This window comes from Eschscholzia californica, unplaced genomic scaffold, assembly GCF_041429995.1.
Source record: "Eschscholzia californica isolate CP2 unplaced genomic scaffold, dmEscCali1.0.p SCAF_2, whole genome shotgun sequence".
NCBI lineage: Eukaryota > Viridiplantae > Streptophyta > Magnoliopsida > Ranunculales > Papaveraceae > Eschscholzia > Eschscholzia californica.
The window spans coordinates 20,868,196-20,895,401 of NW_028238309.1; the positions used below are offsets into that span (position 1 = coordinate 20,868,196).

At 34.4% G+C, this 27,206-nt stretch overlaps 2 long non-coding RNA genes across 3 annotated transcripts; both read right to left on the reverse strand.

The window, feature by feature from the left end:
* Positions 1 to 335: 335 nt before the first annotated feature.
* LOC147556830 (uncharacterized) lies at positions 336 to 19,199 on the reverse strand. Of its 2 annotated transcripts, XR_015233612.1 has the most exons (12): positions 19,149 to 19,199; positions 17,385 to 17,465; positions 16,818 to 16,947; positions 11,992 to 14,798; positions 7,451 to 11,197; positions 5,441 to 5,546; positions 3,358 to 3,777; positions 3,185 to 3,272; positions 1,631 to 2,133; positions 983 to 1,074; positions 595 to 652; positions 336 to 516 (listed from the first exon to the last, which is right to left on the reverse strand). It is a non-coding gene; the product is annotated as an uncharacterized LOC147556830 (long non-coding RNA). The 2 variants fall into 2 exon arrangements; XR_015233611.1 differs by lacking the exon at positions 19,149 to 19,199 and having other exon boundaries at positions 1,631 to 1,728; positions 16,818 to 17,433.
* Positions 19,200 to 19,201: 2 nt separating this feature from the next.
* LOC147556831 (uncharacterized) lies at positions 19,202 to 25,509 on the reverse strand. The gene is made up of 5 exons (XR_015233615.1): positions 22,417 to 25,509; positions 22,292 to 22,339; positions 20,365 to 20,475; positions 19,362 to 19,455; positions 19,202 to 19,261 (listed from the first exon to the last, which is right to left on the reverse strand). It is a non-coding gene; the product is annotated as an uncharacterized LOC147556831 (long non-coding RNA).
* Between the last annotated feature and the right edge of the window lie 1,697 nt (positions 25,510 to 27,206).

A 27,206-nucleotide genomic window follows, 5' to 3' on the forward strand; every position in this document is an offset into this window, starting at 1 on the left:
TTAGCATGTGACATACAAAAAAAAGGACGGACTAATTGGTATTACTACAGTAAAGTAGTGTAATGAAAGAAACCAGAGAAAGAAACAATACGATAATATACAGTTGCAAAATAGTTTTACAATATACCCAATCTATTCCAAAGAGATGCATCTTTGTTTGTGCCTGGTTAAAGTGAATCTTGAGGAGCCTGAAGATTTGACGTCAATGGTGAATTATTAAGCTATGTACGGAATTGGATATGTCTGATAAACAATCTAGTCAGGTTAACCATGCACACACTATAATACCAATTAGTCCGTCCTTTTCTTTGTATGTCACATGCTAATATCACTACTTTACTACTTCAGAGTCTAGACCATAAGGGGCATAATATTTTAGCAATGCATCATAACAATTAACAACAGAAATGGAGAAAAAACTACACACTTTCATACCTTGGACGATGTTACTTGTAGATATCATAGGACTAGAATGGCTTTTGAAAGGATCTTCTTCACTTGCTAAAAGGTTCGCCTCTGAATGTAAAGTAAACTACAGTAAAGTTTATAGCTTAAGAAACTTTACGTGATCTAACAAGGAATGTAGTTACATACCTGAAGTTATATCTCACTTATACACAATTCATCAAACCAGATTGTAAATTTCCAAAGCCTGCTAAATGGGCATAATTTTATTCTGGCTGCTTTTGCTCTTAGCTCACAAGAATGTAAAGTTTCCTACTCAGTAAGTGCATTTTCTAATGTGTGGAAAAAAGCAATATGGTTTGTCATTGCAACCAGCTTCATTTCTATAGGTTTGTTTCGTAGACAACTTATTTTGACTATTGACGTAAGTGAAGGTTCCCACTAGCATTTCTAGCGTGCATAATTTAATTAGTGAGGCAAAAACATTTTCCTTGATGAAAAAAAGTTAATTATCAAGTCTTGTAAACCGATAAATTCTAATCAAGTCAAATAATTTAACAGTACATTGACTACCGACCTTCTACCTGCATTACTTATCACTTAGTGGTCAATAAGCATCCCAGTAGACTCTTTCAATTGCAGCATAAATAGAACAACCACCTTTCGACCCTGTTGTTAAGCGGAAACACATTTTGTTAGTTACGTGCAACATTCCATGTTGTCACACTTTGTTAGTTGCACACCTATTTAGGGTTCAATGTACAGAGTTTTTGATTTTCAGGTTACATGTTATACAAATAATGCCTCCCAATTACAGACGAAATCATTCCAAGCAAATATATCAAATTTGGCTTTGATTAAGAATGGTCGAACACAAGGGTGTCAAGCCCTTTTGAATAGTTCAATTCCAAAGTTGTTACTAGTTACTTATATTGTCTAGAAATGTGTGGATGTTTTGCTATGAATTTCTCCGATTTCAACACAATCACTAAGTCCTTTATGTACACGATGACTAAGTCCTTTATGTGGCCTTACCGATCATGATAACTGCCTGATTTAGCCTCAGATTGGGCTTATGTTTTAGCTCAAGAAATGCTTTGGAACTTTCTTTATTTCTATTGTCTAGGTCGATTGTCGAAACCAAAACTTGTGCTCTTTTTTATGCAGCGAAACAGACAACTTGAATCGCAGACAAGAGTGATGAAAATTTCAGAGTAATATTTACCATCTCCTAGCTTGCTTAAGGTGGATGTTCAGATTCTTCTTGATCTGACACTTCATTGTAGTATAATATGAGCTTGAGAACTCTTTCCACCACCGAGCCTGCTTATTGGCATCGAAGTCAGAAGTTGAGAATAGATTGTGCAAAATTTTCATAATTAGTAGCATGCTTCTGCATGCCCAAAAAATAGATTATAATTCTTCAATTAAACAGAGTAAGAGTAAAGCTCACACTACCTACTTTCAGTTCATATCAAACACTTTGTTGCATTTGAGAAAGTAAGTAATAAAATCTAACCTGTGGGACTTGAAATGGTTCGAAATTAAAGTCGGTTCCACGTTAAACGAGGAGTTACTTAAACCAATAGTGTTAACCTACTGAGCAAGGAAGAAACTAACCAGAATATCTTAGCAATCAATTAGCTCCGTTCCAGAATATGTACCTTCACCGACCACGATTTACAGAAGGTTCACACTCACCAAAAGCCAGGGAAACTGCAATTGTTCCTACAACAGATGTATACCCGATTCATTCGTAGATAACATTTAGCAAGTCTCACAAAGTAAATATACCGAGAAACATCTTTCATTTTGGTGAAGCATGTATTTTGTCTTTTTCAGTTGGCCCATTCTAAGCAAACATTGGATAACATTGTACCAACCTTATTTCATTTTCGATTTAGGATATACTTTCTTTTAGCTTAATTTCTTTTATTTTTACTCTTCAGTCACTTGGTGATTGAGGAGGGGAAAAGAGAAAAACAAAAGTGTGAACTGTACAACGTTATCCGATGTTCGAACAGAAATGGGGAAAATGAAATGAACAACAAAAAAAGGTGAAAAATATCTCTTAATTTGATCAAATCCGGCTACTTTCCATTTGCTATCCTGCATATCGAGAATAAATGCTTAATAATACTTTGAAAGACAAAATACATGCTTCAAAATTATACTACAAGATAAGTTTAAGAATTGAACAAAACATTTTAATGCAAATTAATCTAGAAAATAATGCCAAAATATCTATTAGTGTTTTAACTAAGGTATCATACATTGGTGTTTCAAAAGCAAAGTGGGACACAAACGTAAGAAATAAGTCAAAAGTAAAATAAAAACCATCTCTTCTTTTGAAGTTTTAACTTACTTTTAACTAATTAAGTGCATTATAAAACTAATTGCACACCAATAAACGACAAAAGTAGTTGTAGTAAAATTATCCTTAAACTGCTAAGAGAGATTCAAAGTTGAACTTTGAAATTGTAATAAATGGACACCAGTGGTCATCTGTGACATTATCCGAAAAATATACAAAGAACATGTTTTTGATCCCCAACTACATCAGTTCAATTAACATTTACTCGACTAGAATTAGACTCTATTTTAGTCCGGATACAATAATATCTACCCATTCTTAATGATGTAACATTCAAGCAACTTTAAAGAAAATTAACAGCCCACTGCCAAAACCAGACAAACAAAGAAGAACACAACATCTGATTTAGGATAGGATGCAAAATATGTGAATCAAAACCAATATATTTGAATATCATAGGCGTACCTTTGTGAATATGTGAGCTTATCACTTGCTATCAGTTACAAGAAATATATGTTCAATGCAATGACCAATTGAAACCACACAGCGCTACCTAGAAGTAGTCAGAAATTATAAGATTATAGATGCAATCGCGATGTCTGTAGTGTAGTACAAAAGGTTATGAAGATAATACATACTACACCAAGATGTTGTTCTCCACTGATATTCACGACATCAAGGCTGAGCATGGTGCATGCAAGGATTGAAACAAAGTAGATCTACAAGCGTAGGCTCAAAAAGAAGTGTAGACCCAAAATAAGGGGGAACACAGAGAAGTAGAGAACTACAAAGTGTGAATAATGGCCTACCTAGTAATTCAGAAACTCTATTAGTAGGCATTTTCACATAATTACGAGTACACATATTATAGTTTGTTAGAGACACTAGCAGTATGCTTGGAATACATAAATGACGCTGGAAACAAATGAAAGCATGCAAGAGATATGAAAAGAACTTTCAATATGAGCAAACAGTTGATATTACTAAAGTAAAATATACCAAGTACATTGATGAGCAGTTTCCCCTCTTGACATTAACACCCTCATGAAGATATATTTCTGCGATTTTGTGTAAAGATTATTAGGTTCTTACACAGTTCAGTCAGTTCAACCAAAGAAAAAAACTCCGCTCGGTTAGGTGTTGCAAAAAACAAGGGAAGCTATGAATAATTATAGGTAATATAACTGCCCAACCCATTGCTCATGTAAATTAACAGGGATAAACAATAGAGTTAACCTACTGCACATATAAGGATATCGACATTTTGTATCACTAAATTTTCTAAGAATGCCCTAATCCCAAGGAAGCACGCACAACATGGATAGGACAACGATAACGCGGAGGCATAGATAAATCTTAGAGAAGTTGGATAACAACACGACGGCTTTAACAAATTCGTGTAAAGATAAATTACAAATTTAAGCTTTTGTAACATTAAGAAGTTATTGACAACAAAATCAACAAAGTACAGCACAGTCACCAAAACCTTACTTTCCTTGTTTTGCAAGTTGCAAGTAGGCTTCGGAAAATGACCCATCAGTTCCAATCAAAATGATCGAAGTAATTCCTCTGAAGAAACTGAGTATAGAGAATAAAGCAAATGAACCATGAACACTTTTAGTTCATTTTAATTTAGATTTTATCCTCAGGTTCACCGAAAAGACTAAAAAATTTCAAGTATAAAACAGCTAACATAACTGTAGTTCTTTCTTGTAAATAGTTGTAATAAACATAGCTTAGATACCGGCTAATGAGGAATAGATAAAAGAGGATTAAAACTTCCATACACACACACACACACACTAACATGTCTAGCCCATCTATAATCAGAAAAATGTTTTTCTATAGCATTATCATGTTAACCCTCATCTATTGATTATAATTTAGAACTCATAAAAAAGTTTTTTCAAGCACAGGTAAAAACCAATCCAACAAACTGTTCGAGCATAAAGTAAAACAACAACTCGTTCAGAATAACTTGTCAAACACAATCGATGGATCATCCTCCTGGTCAATTGAACATGAATAGCATAATCCCTCTAGTCAAATACAAGTCAATTCACAATTGAAGAACCACAACACGACCAAGTATGCTACAACTAATCATGATCAAGTAGAAAATCATTGCACCACCAAGTATGAATAGAAAGAAACAACAGCAGAAGGAATAGAAAAATCATGGACCAACGAATTTTATACGCTCCACCTGAATAGTTTTCTCCTGCCATAAGGTCACAATGGTGCATGAACCAACTCTTAAAAAAGCAAAACCAGCAAACCCTTGGCGAATGGTGAGAAACAATTTTACAAGTTATTAGTGAATCGGGTTAGGAGGAAGAGTTTTTCTTTACGTATTGTTGAGTTTATGGCCATCCAACTCAAAACCAAGTATAATGAGTAGAGAGGACCTAGATATTATATTCTTTGTTACCATAGTACCCTTTCCAAATGTGAGACTATTCTCAGACTCTCCGTATGGCATTCTTTTTAGCCTAAAACGTATCTTTTTTGTAATGATGTGGCTATCACATGTGGACCTAGCTTTGATGCCATGTTAAGTTTGTGATCATCCAACTTAAAACAAATTGGTAATGAGTGCAAAGGACCCAGATATTATTTTCTTTGTTACTAGAATACCTGCTCCCGGTGTGGGGTTATTCTCACAAGTATCATGCATCTACATAATAATTGGAATACTATGACAAAACAATTTTATTTTACCTTATATAAAGATTACCATGCTGATACCCAGTCCATATAGTGAAGTGGTCACTAAATAGTTTCTCCTCTGGATATAACCAAAGTCATGAAGATATAATCCTGCAATCTGGTGGACAGATGTTCAAATCATTACCCCATTACCTGCAAATCATGTTTATTAACGGGGTACTTGAAGCAAGCAAGAAGTAAAATGCCGAACTGGTAAAAACTTTCATCGAAAGGTTGGGTACACAAGGGCAGCAAAATACTTCACTCATCCAACAACATACACAGATGTTGACAAATTGTAGATTTCGATGATTTTTTTTTTTCTAACATGCTGTAATTTGCACATAAAATTTTAAGACAAAAACTATTTACCTTCCCACAAGATATCGACACATTGTATCACCAAATTTCTAAGAAGGCTCTGTTTCCGAGTAAAATATTTGAAGAAACTAACTCTTCATTCCCTTCCGTCTCTATGCAATTAGGGAGGATGAAAATATTTTTTATATCATTTGGAATAAGAACCCACCAAACGTGGATGAAGACACAAATGTCAAATGATGGATAATAATTAGGGATTGAGGCGAACATTAAGCTTCATATCTACATATAACAGAAGTGTATTTAAGTATTGTACTTCAACTAAACACTATGTTATCAACTTGTCCCACAAATTGTGGACGAATCTTCAGAGTCGGACAATGATGAACATAATGAAGACTTTGATGCACTTGATCTTGATAATGGCAACGAAGAATGACAAGCAACGCTTAACATTTTGTTTCTTTTAATGAATTTTATATATAGCTTAGATTTTTAGAGTAAATATTATGTTATTATGTTCTCGAGGAAGTAGTTTTTGATTTCGTATTAGTATATTTTGAGTTTAAACTATAAATTAATAATAAATGAAAATTTATATCATACATATATAAATATATGGATGCACATATAATAACTAATATATATACACATTATATATAATATTCAAATATATATATGTAAGTAGAAATAAATCTTACGATTTCCGATTTGAATCTACGATACGATTCATAAAATCGAAAAACGATTCGACCTACGATATACGACTTGACAACATTGCCCACAATACAAAATTTATTTTAAAATGCAAAGTACTTGCATTTCGATAAACGCTTACACTTCAATAAACACAACGTTGTCCAATTTGTGCAAAGATACGCAACAATAGTTCCTATAATATTGTTATGGAGAAGATATGTCTACCAAATATTATTTCAGACAACATCAACATATGCTGATCTACTACGCAACCTAACAGAATTAGAAAATTTAAAGCAACGTAACTAAATAATAGATATATAAATATGCATCACCTAAAGACCTTATTGGAACATATTTAAGTAGGTTTTAAAGTCGTGTGAAACAAACTCGTCTAAGGGTTTGTTTTACTGATGGTGGGGTTTTCATGGGTTATATTTCCATCTCCAAAGAACCAACCACTAAAGTTAACGCTTAGAAGTGATTTCTAATGCAACCCTAAGATCCAAGGAGTTTATCTTTGTGAAACATATACAAGCATGGGTTTATGTGTTCAGTAAGATTTATTGACTTTGACATACAACTTATATCATACATTCCCTTAATGTTGTCCTATTCTTTGGACTGCAAAGGAAGAAGTAGTAGTAACTCGTCACCTTTGGAACCTACTACCTAGACCACCAACCAATACCATTTAAGAGGTATTACATGAACCAGTATTATATTAATCTCTCATTAAGTCACTGCAGTGTGTCATAGTAGAGAAACAAATAAAAAATGTAGCAGTGGCGTAATGAAAGATTAAGTAATATAATACTGGTTCATGTACCAGCACAACTATATCAGTTTGAAAAGTAAAATTGAGGGATACACTAAAAATGAAGCAGCGAAAAAGCCAACAACCCTTGGTTGGAGTGGTAAGAGGTTTACTCTTCCACCTTAGAGGTCGAGGCACGCAGACCAATTAAAAAGAAAATAGTAGCAAAAAATCTGCATACCCACCTTCACTTTTTTCTGAGGTTGCTAGTTTAGTTGCGAGAGGTCGGAGTATGCCGGCTTTTACATGAATCTTCTTCTCCTCCAAAACCTGTTACCCTCTACACATAATAAAAAGATAAAGTGCAACAAGAACTTGCGAAGTAATATTTATTCTGACCAGTGGATAATAGTTTTCGAGAAAATTAATGAGACCACGTATACCAGGTCTTAGCTTGTTAAAGGTGAATGTGTTAGGTTTCTCTTGATCTAATACTTCATACTAGTCCTTGTTGTAAAATATGGTCTCAAACTCATTCCATCATCGCGCCTAATTATCAGTATCAAAGTCAAAAGTAAAGATCAGATTGTGCAAAATTTTCATAAGTAATTAGCATGCCCGAAAATAGATTATAATTTTCTTAGAGTAACAGTAAGAATTACATATATAACTAACTATGTACATTCAGTTCACATCAAAGATTCTGTTCAATGTGAGGAGGAGAGTAATAAAAGACAAACTGTTGGGATGGGAAACAGTCTAAAATTGGAGTCAGCTCCACAGGTTCTATGCTAAACGAGGAGTTACTTAAACGAATAGGCAACAACATTATCTTATTTGACTAAGAACGTTTTAGCAATTACCTCCAATCCAAAAATATGTAGCTTCATCTATTATTGATTTTCGCAAGATTCACTCTAACCAAAAGCAAGAGACAATTGCTCCTAAAACAAACAAATACACATTTTCCCTAATTTTCATTTTGATTCAAGCAATCTAATAGTTCTCTGACTAGCAACCTTATTTTATCGATTCTTGGATCTTCCACAGTAGTATATATTTTTTGTCCTTCAATTTTTTTTCTTCAGTTTATTGTTTGGTCATTTTTTGATTGAGGGTGGAAAAGAGAAAGGAAAGTGTGAGTGGTACACTGCTATTTCAATTGCAAAGTGGGACATAAAATGTGAGAAACAAGTCAAATCAAACTACAAATCATTAAGTCATTTCTTTATTTTAAGTATCAACCCAGTGTTAACTAATTTCCTTCTATATTAAAACTAATTGCACACTAAGAAAATAGACAAAAGTAGTTGCAGTAAAAGTATCCTAAACTGATTAGAAAGATCCATGAAACCGTAACTGGACATCAAGACGACCCCCGTTAAATCGTAACTCATAGACAAAGAAAATGTTTTTGATCCCAAACTACAGCAGCCCAATTAACATTTAATCTAACATAATTCGGCTATTTAACCAGCAGGTTCAGTTTTATGCTATGTACTAACACATTTAATAATATTTATACATCAGTAAAGATGTGACATTTAAGCATCTTTAACAGAACATAAATAACCTAGAGGTGAAACCAGACAAACAGAGAAGGACATAGAATCTGTTTTCAGAATGCAGAATATTTTCTTTAAAAATAGATAACATGTGGTTAAACTCAATATCGTCTATCAACTTGTTAGGAGATGTGTTACCTTACTTCTATATTTAATAAGAAAATGGGAGAAAGAGAAGCGTAAAACAATTAATTTCCAGTATATCAAGCACTACGCTGCACCACTACAACATGCTCCAAAAGAAAGTATTTTAGCCTGTATGGAAAACAATATGTTTGAACATCTAAGTGCTTACTTTTGTGCACATGTGAGCTGATCACTTCCCATCAGTTATAAGAAAAAATATGTTAAAAAGAATAATTATAGTTACAATCCACATGTCCGCAATGTGTAGAAAGTAAGTACATATACAAGTATAGTATAAAAACAAGAAGTCGAACAACCAGCTGAAAAAGAAATAACCCAACAAGGGTCCACAAAGGACTCAAGGGGAACAAGGAAAACTTTGAAGTGTGAGTAATGGCCTCCCTATTAACAGAGAAGCCCAACAGAAAAGGTCAATAACTCTCATTCTACCCCAAAAGAAGATAAGGCATCGAGAAGCCAACTTCATGTTCACGAAATTCACAAAAGCATCATTGACTAGTGCCTTATTACGACACTTGACACCAACTACCATATGACGAGAACATGTTCTTAAAAAATGTACATGTACTACATCCATAACTAAGCAAATAGTAATACGCTAAGATAGCATAAATGACCCTTGAAAACAAACGAAAGCACGCAAGAGTTAGTGAAAAGAACTTCCTAAATGAGAAAACACTTGATATTTCTGAAGTAATACATACCAATTACATTTATCTAAACAGTTTCTTCTCTTGCTGAAAACAGCTTCCAGAAGATATAATTCTGCAATACAAATAGTTGGTCTTCACTAATAAACAATACAATTTTTACTCGGAAACTATAGCTTATTGATGTTTGCTCTCTCTTTTATACAACATATACAGATTCAAATGTATAACATGGCTCTTTTCCAGAAAATATAACAACTTGTGGCTGACTGATCCTATTCATGCTTGTGCTTGTGATATATGTCATTTAATAAGGTATTCCAAGACAGGTAAGTAGGTAACCACCAGAACTACGCACTTGCAAGAATCTACTTCCTCGGTAGTATATTTTTTTTAAATTACTGCAACTATCCATATCTATAAAAATATCTCATTTCATTGTTCCCTTAAGAAAACATTAACCAAAAGTGCATCCAAATGCAACTGGCAAGAATATATAACATAGTCACATTTCAAAAGTGGTAAAAGTTAATTTTTTGGTATATCGCGGAGACATTTTTTGGTATATCTTTCATAACATTTTCTTCAAACACGATCAACTAATCTTACCAAAATCAATCTAACATGAGCTGAAAAATCGATATCCTTCAGTCAAAAACAAATCAAATCACAACTGTAAACCTAGTCCGCTAAAACTAATCACTGCATCAACAAATATGCATAAGGAAGAACAATAAAAGAAGGAACAGAAAAAAATCATGAATCAGCAAATGATCTCGTGAATTGGGTGACAGCAAAAGATTGTACAGAAGTACCATGCGTCTATACAATTCACCCATACCACCAGAACTAAACATTTGCAGCAATCTATGTCCCAAGTAGGATGACAGTCTTTCGATAGTGACTGTAACAAGGATATGAGGTCCATTTAAAAAGTTAGAAACCCATTGATCGTGTCTTTAATAGTTTAATGTAACAAAAGTTGTTATTAGTTCCTTTGTCATACGTAAAATGTAAGTCTAAAGTAGTTAAATGACAAGTGTAGGTAGAGAAAGTTCATTGGTCCTGTCTTTTAGTTTAACAAAGTTCATTCGCCATACATAAATGTAAGTGTAGACTAGTTAAATGACCAGTGTAGGTAGACAAAGACAGGTCAGTAATAGATACTCCTAATTCTACAGGGTATACGAAATTGTTCAGACTCATATGAAGGTCAGCTCATTAGGTTAGATAAAAAAATTCCAATACTAGGTGCCATCTTACTGCACATTATCCAAGGATATTATGTCCAGCGGACCAATTAGCGAGTTCTAATATATTGAAAATAAAACCTCTGATCACATTACCATATATATCATCATTCTCCAACTACCTATTTATTAGAGTTCGCGACAAAATGTATCTGAACCAGGATGAGACTTGACTTTGTATGTGCATCAAATTAAGGAATTAAATTTCAAAATATTTCGGGCGAAATGACCAAAATATTTCCATTTCCATGCGTACCGAAATTTCCACCAAACTGAAATTTGATTACTTTATCTTAACCATGCACAATCAAGGAAGTACATTCCGAAATATTTCGGCTGAAATGACCGAAATATTCCATTTCCAAACCGATATTTCATTCCTGGCATCAAATACGCAAAGTAGTAAACAAGGAAAGAACAAAGTAAAATCATATTCGTTAATACAAAAAAAACTTTTAATTATACATGCATTTGTAGTGGTCACAAATGAGCATTTTGACAACCATCATTACAGTCTATAGACGTTGTTGAAGCTTTCTTTTTTACACTTTGTCATTTATTTCACAATGTATGAAAGTAGCATGCCTCTATTCAATAAATAGGAATTAGGAATTAGGAATATGACATTAAAATCATTTTCATTTCATTCATATTTTACATTACATGAAAGTACCATTGGTCTATACAGTCCATATGATGATGTGGTTATCAGTATACTTGAAAGAACTGAAATAATATTACTTTTATACTTCAAACAATATATTTAAGATTTACGACATATTAGGTTTACAACCAGAAAGAAGTGAGATCAACATGTGACATATAAAAAAAGGGCGGACTAATTGGTATTATAGTGTGTGCATTAACCTGACTAGATTGTTTATCAGCCATATCCAATTCAGTACATAGCTTAATAATTTACCATTGACGTCAAATCTTAAGGCTCCTCAAGACTCACTTTAACCAGGCACAAACAAAGATGCATCTCTTAGGAATAGATGAGTATATTGTAAAACTATTTTGCAAGTGTATGTTATCATATTATTTCTTTCATTACACTACTTTACTACTTTAGAGTTTAGACCGTAAAGGTCATAGCATAATATTTTAACAATACATCATAACAGCAGAAATGCAGAAAAACTACACACTTTCATATCTTTGACAATGTTACCTGTAGATATCATAGGACTAGAATGGCTTTTGAAAGGATCTTCTTCACTTGCTAAAAAGTTCGCCTCTGAATGTAATTAAACTGCACTAAAGTTTATAGCTTAAGAAACTTTACGTGATCTGACAAGGAATTTAGTATTTTAGTTACATACTTGCATACTTGGAGTTATATCTCACTTATACAAAATTAATCAAACCAGATTGTAAATTTCCAAAGCCTGCTAAATGGGCATAATTTTATTCTAGCTGGTTTTGCTCTTAGCTCACAAGAACGTCAATTTTCCTACCGAGTAAGTGCATTTTCTAATATGTTGGAAAAAGCAATCTGGTTTGTCATTGCAACCAGCTTCATTTCTATACTTTTGTTTAGCAGACAACTTATCTCGACTATTGACGTAAGTGAAGGTTCCCACTAGTATTTGTAGCTTGCATAATTTAATTAGTTAGGCAAAGACATTTTCCTTGGACAAAAAAAGTAAGCAAGTCTTGTAAACCGATAAATTCTAATCAAGTCAAATAATTTAACAGTACATTGAAACCAACCTTCTACCTGCATTACTTATCACTTAGTGGTCAATAAGCATCCCAGTAGACTCTTTCAGTTGGAGCATAAATAGAACAACTTACATACCCCTTTAGCCAAATCATATACATTATAAATGAGATTGAATATGTAATAAAAAACGGTTCGATGTACAGAGTTTTTGATTTTCAGGTCACATGTTTTACAAATAATGCCTCCCAATTACAGACAAAATTTGGCTTTAATTAAGAATAGTCTAACACAAGGACGTCAAGCCCTTTAGAATAGTTCGATTCCAAAGTTGTTACTAGTTCCTTCTTCATGTAAATAAATTTGGGGATGGAATAGTACCACATACCTACTTTCAGATGTCATGTCAAAGTTGTAAGCTGCCTGCAGGCTAGACTAGAGCAGCTTATTCACGGATCTTCTTCACTTGCTAAGAAGTTTGCTTCGAAATGTAACTACAGTACAGAAAGAACATAACAAAGAGTTTGTCACGCTATCGCCTTAATTCTCCAGAAATATTTTGAAAAGCATGGCCTTAGAACAAGGAGCTCAAGTACTCGTACGCTCTTACCAAGTCATGAACCCAAGCTTTTCGTGTAATATACGTCGAGTAAGGAGTAATAAAAATGACAAACGCAAGGATATATGTCAGTAATAAGCTCCTAATTTTACGCTATATGAAATTGTTCAAGCATCCATTCAAAGCTCATTTCCTAACCTATAAGAATTCCAATTTTCGGTGGTCAAGGCACATCACTACACTTACCTAAGGATTAAAAAAAATGTAACTATGTAAGAGCATGCATATAGGAACACGCACGCACACATACACACACATATATATATACATCTTTATTCTCCAACTACTAACTGTTTAAATTCCTTACCAAATCAATCCAATATATTCATAACATTTCCCCTAAAGGCAATCATAAACGTTTAGATCCTCCAACTATCCATTTATTTAGAGTCCAGATAATGATGCGGTCATCAATATTAAACTCTAATAAAATCCATATTCCAACTAATCTATCACACATAGCTAAAAGTTATTTGCACATAAAATAGATGGCTTAAAAACATTTGAAATAACCCAAATATTAGCACAAAGTTTGACACAAAAGAAGATTGAATGTAGCTAAGTAAAATGCTAACTTCTCTGCAAATATGGGTCTGTTGCTACCAAGAAAATCCAAGTGAGTCACGAATAGTTACAGAGTTAAAGTTGTACCTCTTTCACATGGAAATTAGTTCCTAAGCCAGTGATGTACTTGTAGCACGGCACAAGAAAAATTCATCAAATTTGAAGATCCAACTACAAAATTCAAGATTTGGATGCAAACCACTTGACTTAGCACGAAGATAGTAAATATACTCCAAAACTGTATTAGGAGCCATTCTATATCTTATGTACAAAATTTCAATAACATAACTTATGGCTTCTAATCCTTTACTGATTATTCTGGTAGCAAATAATGTAATAATAAGATTAAGGTATTCCAAGACAATAAGTGCTTAACCACCCGAAGTAGTAATTTATGTCCCCAAGTAATATAATTGGTTCCTAAGATGACTGCAAATATAGAAACCTTCAAAATATCTTCAAATCTGGACAGGACAAATCAGTAATTAGCTCGTCAAACTTCATAGAATGTGGTATACAAATACAACTGTCAGAACCAGAAGGGATCGAATATGGTATACAAATATTTCAGTGTGAATAGAAATAAACCCACTCTGACAGAATGTTTGAGCATCTGGCAAAACAACCACGCGTTCTGAATAGCTTGTCAATGAATCATCTTACGGTCAATTGAACATGAGTTGCAAAATCATCACCCCATTGGTAAAAAACAAGTCAAATCACAGTAAAAAAAACCATTGCAACACCAAGTATGCTACTACTAATCATGATCAAGTAGAAAATCATTGCACCACCACGTCAAATATTTGAAGCAACAACAGCAGAGGGAATAGAATAATTATGTAACAACGAATATGCGTGCTTTAGAGATGTGTTACCTTTTCCTGTAGTTACCAGAGAATCGAGAAATGAAGTAAAGAAGGGTATAGCAACTTAATTTTCAGCATGTCAAGTGCTAGCCCGATCCACTATGACATGCTCCAAAAAAAGCAATGCCTCTAGCATGTATGAAGATAATACGTACTAAATCAAGATGCTGTTCCCAACTTTATCCACAATGTCAAGGTTGAGCACAGTGCATGCGTAGGTGCCAGAGTGTCATCGAACTGAAATTCGTCAACCAAACGAATATCTATTGAAACAAAAAATAGAAATAATTATACATATGTATAAATATACATATTCATAACCATAATTAGGAGTTGTTTTTTAATATTGAAACAAAGTTGATACACAATAGGCTAAAGAACAAGCTCAGATAGAAAAACCCAAGAAGCTACCTACAAAGGGGAAAATGGAATTCCTATAAAAAGTGGCTGATAACTTTTTCAATTCTACTCCAACAGAAGATAACGCATTAAAATTTAGAAGCCAACTTCATGTTCTCATAATCCACTAGTACCTCATTACGGCATTTGGTACCGACTACCAAATAGTCGGAAGGTGTCCTCAAATGAATTTACACATAGTACATGTATCAGTAAGCATTTTTCACAGAATTGCGAGTTTTCATAAATTTAGAAGTTCTTTAGACAAACTCTTGCATGCTTCTGGTCAGGGTTGTTTATGCAATCCAAACATATAACTAGTATCTTGAACCAACTAATTAGATTGTTACTTCAGTCTTCAGAAGTAAAACATACTAATTACATTGATCTAAACAGTTTCTCCTCTTGACGTATATAGTCTTGTGAAGATAGATATGCGAACTAGTGAAAGACGTTCAAGTCCTTATAGAGTTCAGTCAGTTCAAGTAAAGAGAAAGAAATTGATCTCGATTAGGTATTGCGAAAGACCAAGGAAAGCTATCTCAATAGGAATACTAATATGAAACTACCCGACCCACAGGTCTTCTTAATTAACAGAGTGCATGCAGTAAATGAGCAGTAAAATTCAGAAGGCGTAAACAGTTCCATCGAGAGGTTACAAGAACGCGAGGGTGGAACTATGGTTAATGGTTTATTCATCCAACTGCATATATAATGACAGCAGTACCGTGGTGGCATAGACAGGTCTCAGAAATGTTGGACAAGAACGAGGCATGTAATGTGATTAATTAAAAATTGTGGATTATATTACAGTTCAAGGATTAAACAAAAAAATGTAAAGCATTGACAATTCAACTAAACACAGTATTATCAAATACGTGCAAAGATATACCATAAAATTAATTACAGTATTTTTGCTTTGATGATTTGATTGATTAAAAGAACAAAAGTAAGTGAAACGAATACAATTCCATCAGTGACCTCAAAACGCGGACCCTGATGACTGGCAACACAAACCAGAGAGTACAATGTTCTAATTACAGTATTGTTGAGGAGAAGATGTTATTGCCTCATGTCGCCCTGATTACAAAAACAGTTAGCAAGTCCTCTAATTTGTCTACATCATAAAGATGTTTTTCTACAACTTTTCATGTCAAATGTCATCTATCGATTAGAGGCAGCAATATTCTACAACAGATTGTTCGAGCAAAGGTGAAAAATCACTCCTAAAGACTAGTGGGACATGTGCTTCCAAATGCAACAAAAGTACACCAAGAACAAGAGTAGATTAGTGTACACGGCCCTAGTAGTATTTTGGTTCTCCACTGACCCTAACTCAGTTTCAGCACAAATACATCAACCTTGGCTTCAGAAAAGCATGGTCTTAAAGCAAAGATGTGATGCCCGCTTGATGATTTCGGAACCTGTTGATAGTTTATTTAGTGAAATAACAAAGTTGCTATTAATTCCTTCACCACAGGTAAAATACAAGTGTAGAGAAGTAACATAACCGATGTAAATACACAAAGACAGGTCAGTAATTAATACTCCTAACTTTACAGTATACAGAGTTGTTCAAACTCATATTGAGGTCAGTGCATTAGGTTACATACAAGATTCAAACATTGGTTGCATTTGACTACACTTTACCCGAAGAAATCATGGAAATTGGAATAACTAGCGAGCACTAATATATATAAAGAAAAAACATTTTTCCAAACACGAATATCTTCATTCTCCAAATACCTATCTATTTAAGTTGGCAACCTTGTACCACAACCAAGATGAAACTTGATTTTGTGTCAGCGTCAAATACAAAAATTACATAAGGTAAGGAAAAAATAAAGACATGGTCTTTAATACAAATATCTGCTAATTATTACCTGCATACGCAGTTGTCACGAATGAGGATTTTGATTACCACCATTGATGAAGCTCTCCTTTTTCATGTTATCTTTTGTTTCACAGTTGAAAGTATCATGCGTCTATTATTCAAAGAATATATGAAAGTACCTGTACAGCCCATATAAATGGTTGTCAGTATTAGTTAAAAACTGCAGCTATCTTTTTCATCCTCCAAAACTACGTTTCCTACCTTAAAATAGCTACCCACTACATAAGAGTTCTCATCTCCAATGAGATCCAATGCCCAAAGGTGGTCGGGACTTTCAAGGAAGCAAACCCCTACTTTAAGTTTAAAAACTCAATTTTTTTTTCCGATCCTTGCACTGTAAAAAAGAACACAAAAACCGTTGCTGTCCACCACTTTAACCACCTCTCAACTACCATCTTAGTTATTACATTAGTATATCCTCTGCTATATCACCACTATTACGACTATGTAACAAACTATCCGAACTCCACAACTTACTGGGTTCTCTTTCTTATGTTCTTTATCCTTGCGCTACTTACATAATATTGGACTGAAAGATTAGAGAAAAAATCCCTACTTTCGCATCATCTTTGAAGCTGTAACCTTAGCTATGCGGAGGTCAAATTGAGCTTACTTTTGCATTGATCTTCTTTAGTACCTAAAAGATCAACACTTAGCATCAAAATGTAACCAAGAAAGTAGTGTAAGGACAAAAGTAGCTAGTATATTTTCAGAGAAACTTTATGTGATCTATGAAATGATACAACTTCATGTTATATGACTAGTAAACGCAGATACTAATGATGCCTAATATGAAATAACCTAAAATGGCCATTCTACCCCTGACTAAACAAGTCGACTTAGACTAGGACAGATGAAACTCAGAACAGGCTAGACAAATTCAGGCTGTTCAAAAAAGTTAACATCGCAACAATTGGACAAGCCTAACAAACCAAAACTTCAGGAATAAGAGGTGACCTCCACTCCTAATTCAAAACAAAGTCTGTATAAGACTTATTCTTGGCCCAGGTGGCAATTCCACTCCATTGGATAAGCAAGCTAAGATGTCTTCCACAGCCAGAGAGCTGAAAGGGTTGGACTCCTTAAATAACTTGTCGTTCCTGTCTTTCAACACCAAACATATGATGGCGAGAGGAATAATACTCCAAACCTCATTCCTCGCCTTCCTGACTTTTAGGTGCTTCCATTGGGACAGCACTTGCTCGACTGAATTCGGCATGCACCATACATTCCTGGATTTGTCTATGAAGAAGTCCCAGAGTGGTCTGATCTTGAGATTCTTGACAAAGTGTAGAAGGAGATGATTTGTGTTCTCCTCCTCCACCTTAAACCTAATGCATCTGTTGGGTATCGGCATACCTCTTCTCTTCAGCATCTCTATAGTAGGGATTTTGTTTTTTAATGCTGCCCGCACAAAGAAGCTAACCCTTGTGGGGATTGTCTGACTCCCGATAGAAGAGTGCTGGAACTCCCAATTGTTCTGAGTTTGTAGCTGACCAGAGAGTCTTTTGTAGCATTGGTTTACTGAGAGTGTCTTCTTTTCCTCTAGATTCCAGACCCTGCAATCTTCGTTCCCTGCCGAAGGGTGCGCAGAATTCAGAATCTCCAACAGATGAGCCAAAATTGGGACATTCCTATCATTCAAATCCTTTCGCAAGATGATATCCCGAGCGCCTTGTTCCCTGTTATAACTATCCAGAACAGTAGCTTCTTTGTGAACTGCTATACAGTATATCACTGAGAATCGATCCTTAAGAGGAACAGAGGAACGCCAGATGTCTGACCAAAAGCTGATCAAAGATCCTTCACCTAATTTCCATTTGGTAAGGGCTAGAAAGGGAGGATACCTCTGTTATATGCCTTTCCAGACCCCACATCCATACGCCTCCTTTGATGGATTTTGAAAAGTAGAAATGTAAATTGGGCGAAGGCAAGATGATTCCATGACTTTGTTAACAGTTGGTTGGGAGGCTATGATGATGTAACATAACTCCCTTCTAATTCTGTATATTCTTTTATAATAAATATTCATTCGAAGTTTAAAATCAGTGGGCGTCCTACGGTTCCATGATCAGGTACTCAAATTTAGTTCATAACTTCATACATTATAATATTATATGTTTGTGCTAATTACTAATTAGTCTTCACGCTGCTAGTATAACCTAGGGTCGCTTGGTAAATGATCAAAGCAGTTGGACAGATCAGTAGAAAACTAAACAATTTAAGACCTATAAGGTTCAAAATCAGCTAGAAGTGAAATCAACATTTAACATAAAAAGAATAGAATACAGTAATTAATATTTTTAGATGTGTGACAAACCTGTCTTCAGTATTTCAGCAACCGGCTCCAATTCAGTATCGTAGTTTAAGTTGTAAACCAATTTACCTTCATGGATCTTCTTCACTTCCCATAAGGTTCGCTTCTAAATAGAACTAAAGTACAGCAAGGACAAAAGTAGGTTAGTGTATATAGTTTGATATATGAAATTAAATCTCACTTATACAAAATTAAACAAACCAGGTTATACGCCACCTGAGCTTGCTAAATGGTGTCAGCATTTTCTGTGATCTGATGCTCTATATCGTTACCACCTGGGTTAGTGCATTTTTATAAGGTGCTGAAAAATCTGTATTTGTTATCATAGCAACAAGATCTATTTCAGTACTTTGTCTTTGTTAACCATTTATTCCACTAGCCAAATACCAATCAAAATGCAGCTCCTAAACTACAATGGTATATCCCCCCCCCCCCCCAGGGTCAGCTTCACAACTTGTGCAGCATGCTCTCAGAAGCTCCTCACAGTGGAACAACTTTTTTTTTGTTGAAGATCAGTGGATCAACTCAAGCGAAGGGGTTTTCTACTCGTTAACAAATATATCATGTGCAAAGCGGCGGAAGAGACTATAAACCACCTATTCATCCATTGCTAAGTAGCTGCATGCCTCTGGCATTATTTAACCAACACACTGAATCTAAGATGGAGCAACCTTAGGGCAATTAACCACCTATTGGAACAGAGATAAGGGGCCAAGAAGTAGGCCAAAAGGAAATTTGGAACATGATCGCTAAAGCTATTGTATGGGGCATCTGGAGAGAGGAATAACAAATTCTTCAAGGAGAAAAACAGGTCTACTAACATAATAGAAAAAGATGTAAAAGGTATTCTATTCCATTGACCTAGAAACCTTAATATGGCGAAAACGATTTCGTACGACAACTTCGTTCACCACTGCAACGCTTGGATGTTATAAAATGTAACCTTGCTTCGCTGGTAAATATTTCTTTGCAATATATTAATTCAAAGTTTAGGAAAAAAACAGATGATACATGTTTTAGTGAAGAAGACTCCACTTCAAAAGCTTGAGGCCTCTCAAGATATGCACTAACCTGACGTCGAAAAGGACACAACTTCCAAGAGTTCGTGCATTGGCATTTTAAATTAGACCATTTTGCATGCATCATTACACTACTCCACTACTTAACAATGTAACATAAAGTATAACAACACACTGGAATGGCAATGAGGGAGACTTACCTACTTTCAGACATATATTTTGAAGTTGTAAGCTAGCTGCCTGCAGGTTAAACTAGAACATCTTTTGGAGGGATCTTCTTCACTTGCTAAAACCTGTGCTTCCAAATGCATCTAAAGTACACCGAACAAAAGTAAATTAACATATACTCCTACTAATAACTTGGCTGTCTACTGTCCTTAATTCAGCACAGATATATCAGCTCCTAGTAAATTAGTATATTCTCCCACTAATAGCACGGCCTTAATGCAAGGATGTCAGATCCAGGTTAAAAGTTAGAAACCCATTAATAGTCACTTTACTGTAACAACGAAGTTGCTATTAATTCCTTCATCGTACATAAATCCTACGGGGAGAATAGTAAAATCACCAGTGAATGTAGACAAAGATAGTCAGTAGTAACTCTTAACTTTACAGTAAGTGAAATTGTTCCAACTCATGATGAGGCAGCTCATTAGGTTCGATATGAAGATTCCAATACTGGTATTTTACTGCAAATTATCCAAGTTATTATGTGTGTCTAACAGACCAACTAGTGAGTTCTAATATGTGAAAAACTAAAAGTTGTTTTTACATCAACATTTATATCTTCATTCTCCAACAACCTACCATTGGCATCCAATTTACATCACAACAAAGATGAAACTTGATTTTGTATCCACATCAAATACAAAGTAAATCTAGGATTCTAGGTAAGAACATAATAACTAGTAACCTTTACTGAAAATATCTTTTTTTTTCCTGAAATTTGAATCAATATATCGGAAAAATAGTACTAGCAGTCTAGCATGGTATGTCTTTATATTGCTACATTACAGCCTCCCAAGTTCCTTTTTTCTTGAGAAATCGACTACGATCTACGTTAGTCGTTACAAGGCATTGATACATCGAGACGTTGTGATAAGCACAATAACTGCCGAAATACTATTGAGCCTAAAGCCCGACGAATTAAATCGCCTATAGCCTGACGAATGAAATGGCCTAAAGCCTACATAAACTACTTTATTAATACCCAAGTTCAATATTCCTGGATTTGCACTTCCATGGGATCGAACCTGGGACCTCTGCATTGCAGAGTATATGCACAAAGTCATAAAACGATAGTCATAAAATGAATTACAGCCTCCCAAGTTAAACACCAAGTCATAAAACGATATAGTCTTTATGTTACTTAAAATATCTCGTGTGTGTTTGTAGTTGTCACAAATGAGCATTTTGATTATCATCACTGTCTGTAGACGTCCCTAATGGCTGAATGTTTCTTTTGTCACTGTCTTTTACTTCATTCATATTTTAACTGAACAAAAGTACCATGGGTCTATACAATCCATATGATGAAGTTGTTATCCAAATATAGCAAAAAACTGAAGTTATATCTCTTTTATCCTTCCAAACCACATATTCAGAACCAGACAATGGGTTCTCCTTCCGTGACCCAACACTCAATATCAGCTCATGTACTATATGTTTGTGTTAACTTATTCTTCATGCTGCATCCTGCAAGTAAAGTACTAAAGCGTCTTTTGGTGATGACCGGTGCAGTGGGAGAAATAAGTAAACAAAATCAAATGTAGGACATATACGAAAAGGATAAACTAATTGATATTCTATGATCTGTGCATGGGAAACCAAACTTGAGTGTTTAGCATCCGGATCCGATTCAGTATCATAGCTTAGTTATTTACCATCAATCTCAATTATTGTAACCCCTCAAGATTGACTCCAACCGAACACAGATAACGATGCATCTTTGTAGACTAGATTGAGTATATTATACTACTATTTTGCAAGTATATGCTAACCTATTGTTAATTCTTCTTTCTTTGGTTTCTTTCGTTACACTACTCAACTAGTTTACACCATAAGGTCCATAACACAATATTTTAGCAATACATTATAACAGCCGCAATGGAGAAAACTAACACTTACTTCCACATATCTTTGTCGAAGGTGTAAGCTAGCTACCTGTAGATTGAACTACAGCAACAAGAAATGTGGTTTAGTATATAGTCCGACAAATTTTATTTCATTCAACAGAGAATGTAGTTTCATACCTGAAGTTATATCTCAGTTACACAGAAGTTATCAAATCACATCTTAGATTCCCAAGCCTGCTAAACAGTAGGTCTCAGCTGTTTCTATTACTCAAAATCAGCGCCTCATATGTTGAGCAAAATGTAATTGTGGCAGAATTTTACTTCTGGTTACTATAGCTATCTGCTCACAAGAGTGTAAAAATTCCTGCTGAGTTGGTGCATTTTATGGTGTGGAGGAAAATTGGTGTGGGTTACCATTCAACTAGCTTCACTTCAGTACTTTGGGGTTGTCGACAATTTATCTCGACTACTGACGCCCATAAAGGTTCCCACTAACCAAATACCAATACTAAAACAATGGCCAAATGGCTGGATTGAGTATATTATGCACTACCGTTTTAAAATATGTAATTTAATTGGTTGTTGTACCATCAAACGCAAACACATCCCATTAGTTACATATACGAATCCATCAAACATTAGCTAACGTACAGTGACTACTGCCCTTCCAACCACAATACTTATTGCTTGGGAATCAATAACCATCGCCTAAGACCCTCCAGTTGGAGCATAAGTACAACAACCACCCATTGGACCATGTTGTAAAACACAAACACATTCTGTTAGTTACATACACGAATGCATCAAACACTAGTTAAAAAATCATGACCCTTTAGTCAAATCGTAAGTTTAAAAAAGCTTAACATACTTCCATATATCTTCGTAGGCGACAGCTTTTTCATAAACCCTAGTTAGTTGCAAAAAGAATTTGGCCTCTAAATATCACAAAGAAAAATACAAAAACAACACCAAAAGTAGTTCACTACAATTTAAGGGAGCTTGCTCAAAATACTTTAGTAAATCTGAAGTGTAAGTGAAATAAGTCTGACCGTGTGGTAATTTGTGGAGACAGCAAGTCTTGGTTTTATGCGCTTCAACATATCTATCGTGGGGTAAACTATTTAAATCTTCAGGCTGATATTGGTATCGCTCGCACTTACATAATCAGTTGACCTATCGGAAAACAACTAAAACTCATAATAGTTAACATACTCAAAGATAATTAAAGTATTCATTTTATCCAATGAGTGAGTAGTGATCAAAGAAACTCGAATATATAACTGCCATGATTTTTAACTCACTAATATAATATTTTATAATATCCATGTCAAAAGTATTAGATTGATTCTCTACTATCCTTTTAATTCTACCCAAATATATCAAAGTTGGCTTCTCTACTATCCTTTTCATTCTACACAAATATATCAAAGTTGGCTTTACGATCTAACACAAGGACGTTAGACTCTCTTGAAAAGTTCGAAACACATTAGTAGTATTTAGTTCAATTGCAAAATTGTTATTAGTTCCTTTTCCTCAAAAACAAAATTTGAGGGCGGAATTGAAAATAACACCAAATGTCAATAAAGATTCAATTTCCATGAGTAGACTTAGACAGAGCATATTATATACTACTAATTTGTATCCAATATATCCTATCGTTTAATTGCCTTTTCTTCAACCATTACACTACTCTATACGTAGGAGTTGAGAGTAGACCATAACATCATAATCTTAACAATATTTTAAGATAATAGTGATGGATAATACCAGAACCAACTTTCAGATGTCATGTTGAAGTTGTAAGCTAAATGTCTGCCGGTTAGACTAGAACAACTTTTGCATAGACCTTCTTCACTTGCTAAAATGTGTGCACCGCAACTTAAGTACAACAAGAACAGAACAAATTTTAGTATATACTCCAACTAGTAGTTTGTCACTCTATTTCCTTAGTTCTACACAGCTATATTGAATTTGGTTTTCAATAATCATGGCCCTAAAACGAGGAGGTTAGGCCCTCTTATAAAGTAGAAACTTACAAAGATAAATTTCAAGTATAAACTCCTACTTACGCTATATGAAATTGTTCGAACTCAGATCTAGGCAAATCTGATCGGATTAAATATAAAGATTTTGATTCTTGGTGGTTAAGGCACTTCACTGCACAATATTCGAGGAAGTTGTGTCTTGCTCACACAAAATCCGACCCGCATAGGTATAATAACACTGCCACTTAAGGCAATCATAAGTGCTTTAATTTTTCCAACTAGCTACTAATTTGCTATCCATGTAATGAAGTTTCATCAATATAAATTTCTAAGGAAATGCATTCTCTTTCCAATCAATCCACATAAGCAAAATATTGGCAGATAAAGTGGATGGCTTCAGAACATTGAAAATAACCCAAATACTGTATCTGTGAAAAGTTTAGCACGTAACATACGATAGGATGCAGCTTAATAAATGGTAAATATTGATGATCCACCACAACAGTACTCCTCTCTGTATATGGTCTGTTGCTAGCATGTCAGTTGAAGCGACCTAAGGATGATAAAATTATAGAGTTACATATATACCGTTTTCATTTGAAATTATTTCTTGAGTCAGCTCAGCTAGTGACTTGTAGCATGACACAAGAACAAATTATCATATTTGAAGATTCGACCACTAAATTCATGATTTGGATACAAACAACTTGATTTAACACGGAAACAGTACCTCTGTACTCCAAAACTATTTGGTAGTCATTCTCTTTCATACAATAGTTTCACTACATGATTTATGGAAGCCCAATCCTATTGGTGCTTATGATTATGAGCAAGATCTATTAGTGAGGTAATCCATAAAATTTGGAAAAGCAACAAAAGCCTCTTTCATATCAAATGACCAAGGCGTCATCATAGGCGTTTCAATTGCAAAGTGGTATATGGATGTAAGGAATAAGTCAAATTAAAATGAAAAGCATCTCTTTGTTTTAACTTTTTTGACTTAGTTTAACTAATTCAGTTCATATTTAAACTAAATGCAGAATAATAGAAATAGACAAAAGTTGTAGCAGTAGAAGTATCGCTGACCTGATAAGAGATTAAAATTTTTCATACTCAAACCGCAATAAATGTATGCTGGGAGAGATCATCCGTGAAATTTGAATCTAACAGTCGACCAAGAACAGGTTTTTGATCCTCATATACAGCAGGTTCAATTAACAGTTTATCTAACAGAATTCGACTATTTAACAAACTTGTTCAGGCATCTTTAACAGAAAATGAACAACCAACCAGTGAAACCAGACAAAAAAGAACACAAAATCTATTTTCAGAATACAAAATGTTTTCTCAAGAGTGAAAAACTTGTGGTTAAACTCAATACTGTATCAACTTGTTATGAGATGTGTTACCTTACTTCCCCAGTTACCATAAATGGGAAAGGAAGAAAAAGAAGCATGAAACAGTTAACCTACACGCTGTGACAAGTTCCGAAATAAAGCAATGCCTCTAGCTGTATGAAAACAAAGTACAACCCAATATATTTGAATATCAAGTGCTTATCTTTGAGAACATGTAAATTAATCACTTGCAATCAGTTACAAGGAAATATATGTTAAGAGCAATGACCAATAGAAACCACAGAGCGCTACTCTAGAATTAGTCAGAAACTATAATATTATAATTACAATGCTCACGCCCGTGATGTGGTACAAAAGGAAATGAAGATAATACGTACTACATCAAGATTTTGTTTCCCACTTATATCCACAACGTCAATGTGAGCATGGTTCATGCAAAGGTGGAAGAGCATCATCAAACTGGGCGTCTAGAACAAATAGAATATCTACTGAAACAATATATATTATACATACATATATTCATAACCTAGAAGTCAAGTTTTTTTTTTAATTGAAACGAAGTAGATATAAAAGTATAATCTAGAATAAAGTATAGGCCCAAGAACTAGCTGAAACAGAAACCCCAACAAGGGACCAACAAATGACTCAAAGGGGGACACAGAAACTTCAAAGTGTGAATAATAGCATGCATGTAATGCCTTGTTACAACATTTGATACCGAGAAGGTTTCTTCAAAAGAATTATCACATAATACATCTATCAGTGTGGATTTTCACTAGAAATAAAAGTTCTCATAATACATCTATCAGTGTGGATTTTCACTAGAAATAAAAGTTCTCATAATGTACTTGCTATATTTTTTCAAAACTATACTAGTTGGTTGAAGACACTGGAAATATGCTTTGCATTGCATAAGCAACCCACGAAGAAAACAAGAGTATGCAATAATTTGAGAAAAGAACTTCAAAATGAACACATATTTGATATTTCTAAAGCAAAACACATCAATTACATTGATCTAAAGAGTTTCCCCTCTTGGCGTAAACAGTCTCATGAAGATATAATTTTGTGATCTAGAAGACGTTTAAGTCATTAAAAGTTCAATCAGTTTATAGTAAAAAAAAATCCTCTGGATTAGGAATTGCTACAAAAGTAAATGAAACTCGCAACCCACAGATCATGTTAATTGACAAAGTACTTGCCGTAAATGAGCAGTTCCATCGACTGGGTACAACTTACAAGTACACGAGGGTGGAATCACGGTTTACCCATTTAACTGCATAGACATAGGATGCCCTAACCTTCAGGACATGGTCACGGACATGACAGCAATAACATGGTGGAATACATTATTGCTTATGTAAACAATCATCAAATCTGTTCTTGCAAATACGTTTCAAAAACGGCCTACCAATTAAACAATCAAAGCGAACGCAGTAATTCCTTTCAAGATTTACATAAAAGATTCCAAAATTTCAAGGGTAAAAAGATAAGATGGACTTTAGTTCTTCTCTAGAACATAGTTTTAAGTACAAAGAAAATACAGTAAACCCTATGCTCAATATGGTCACCACCTAGGTTAGTGCATTTTTGTAAGGTGCTGGAAAATCTGTATTTGTTATCA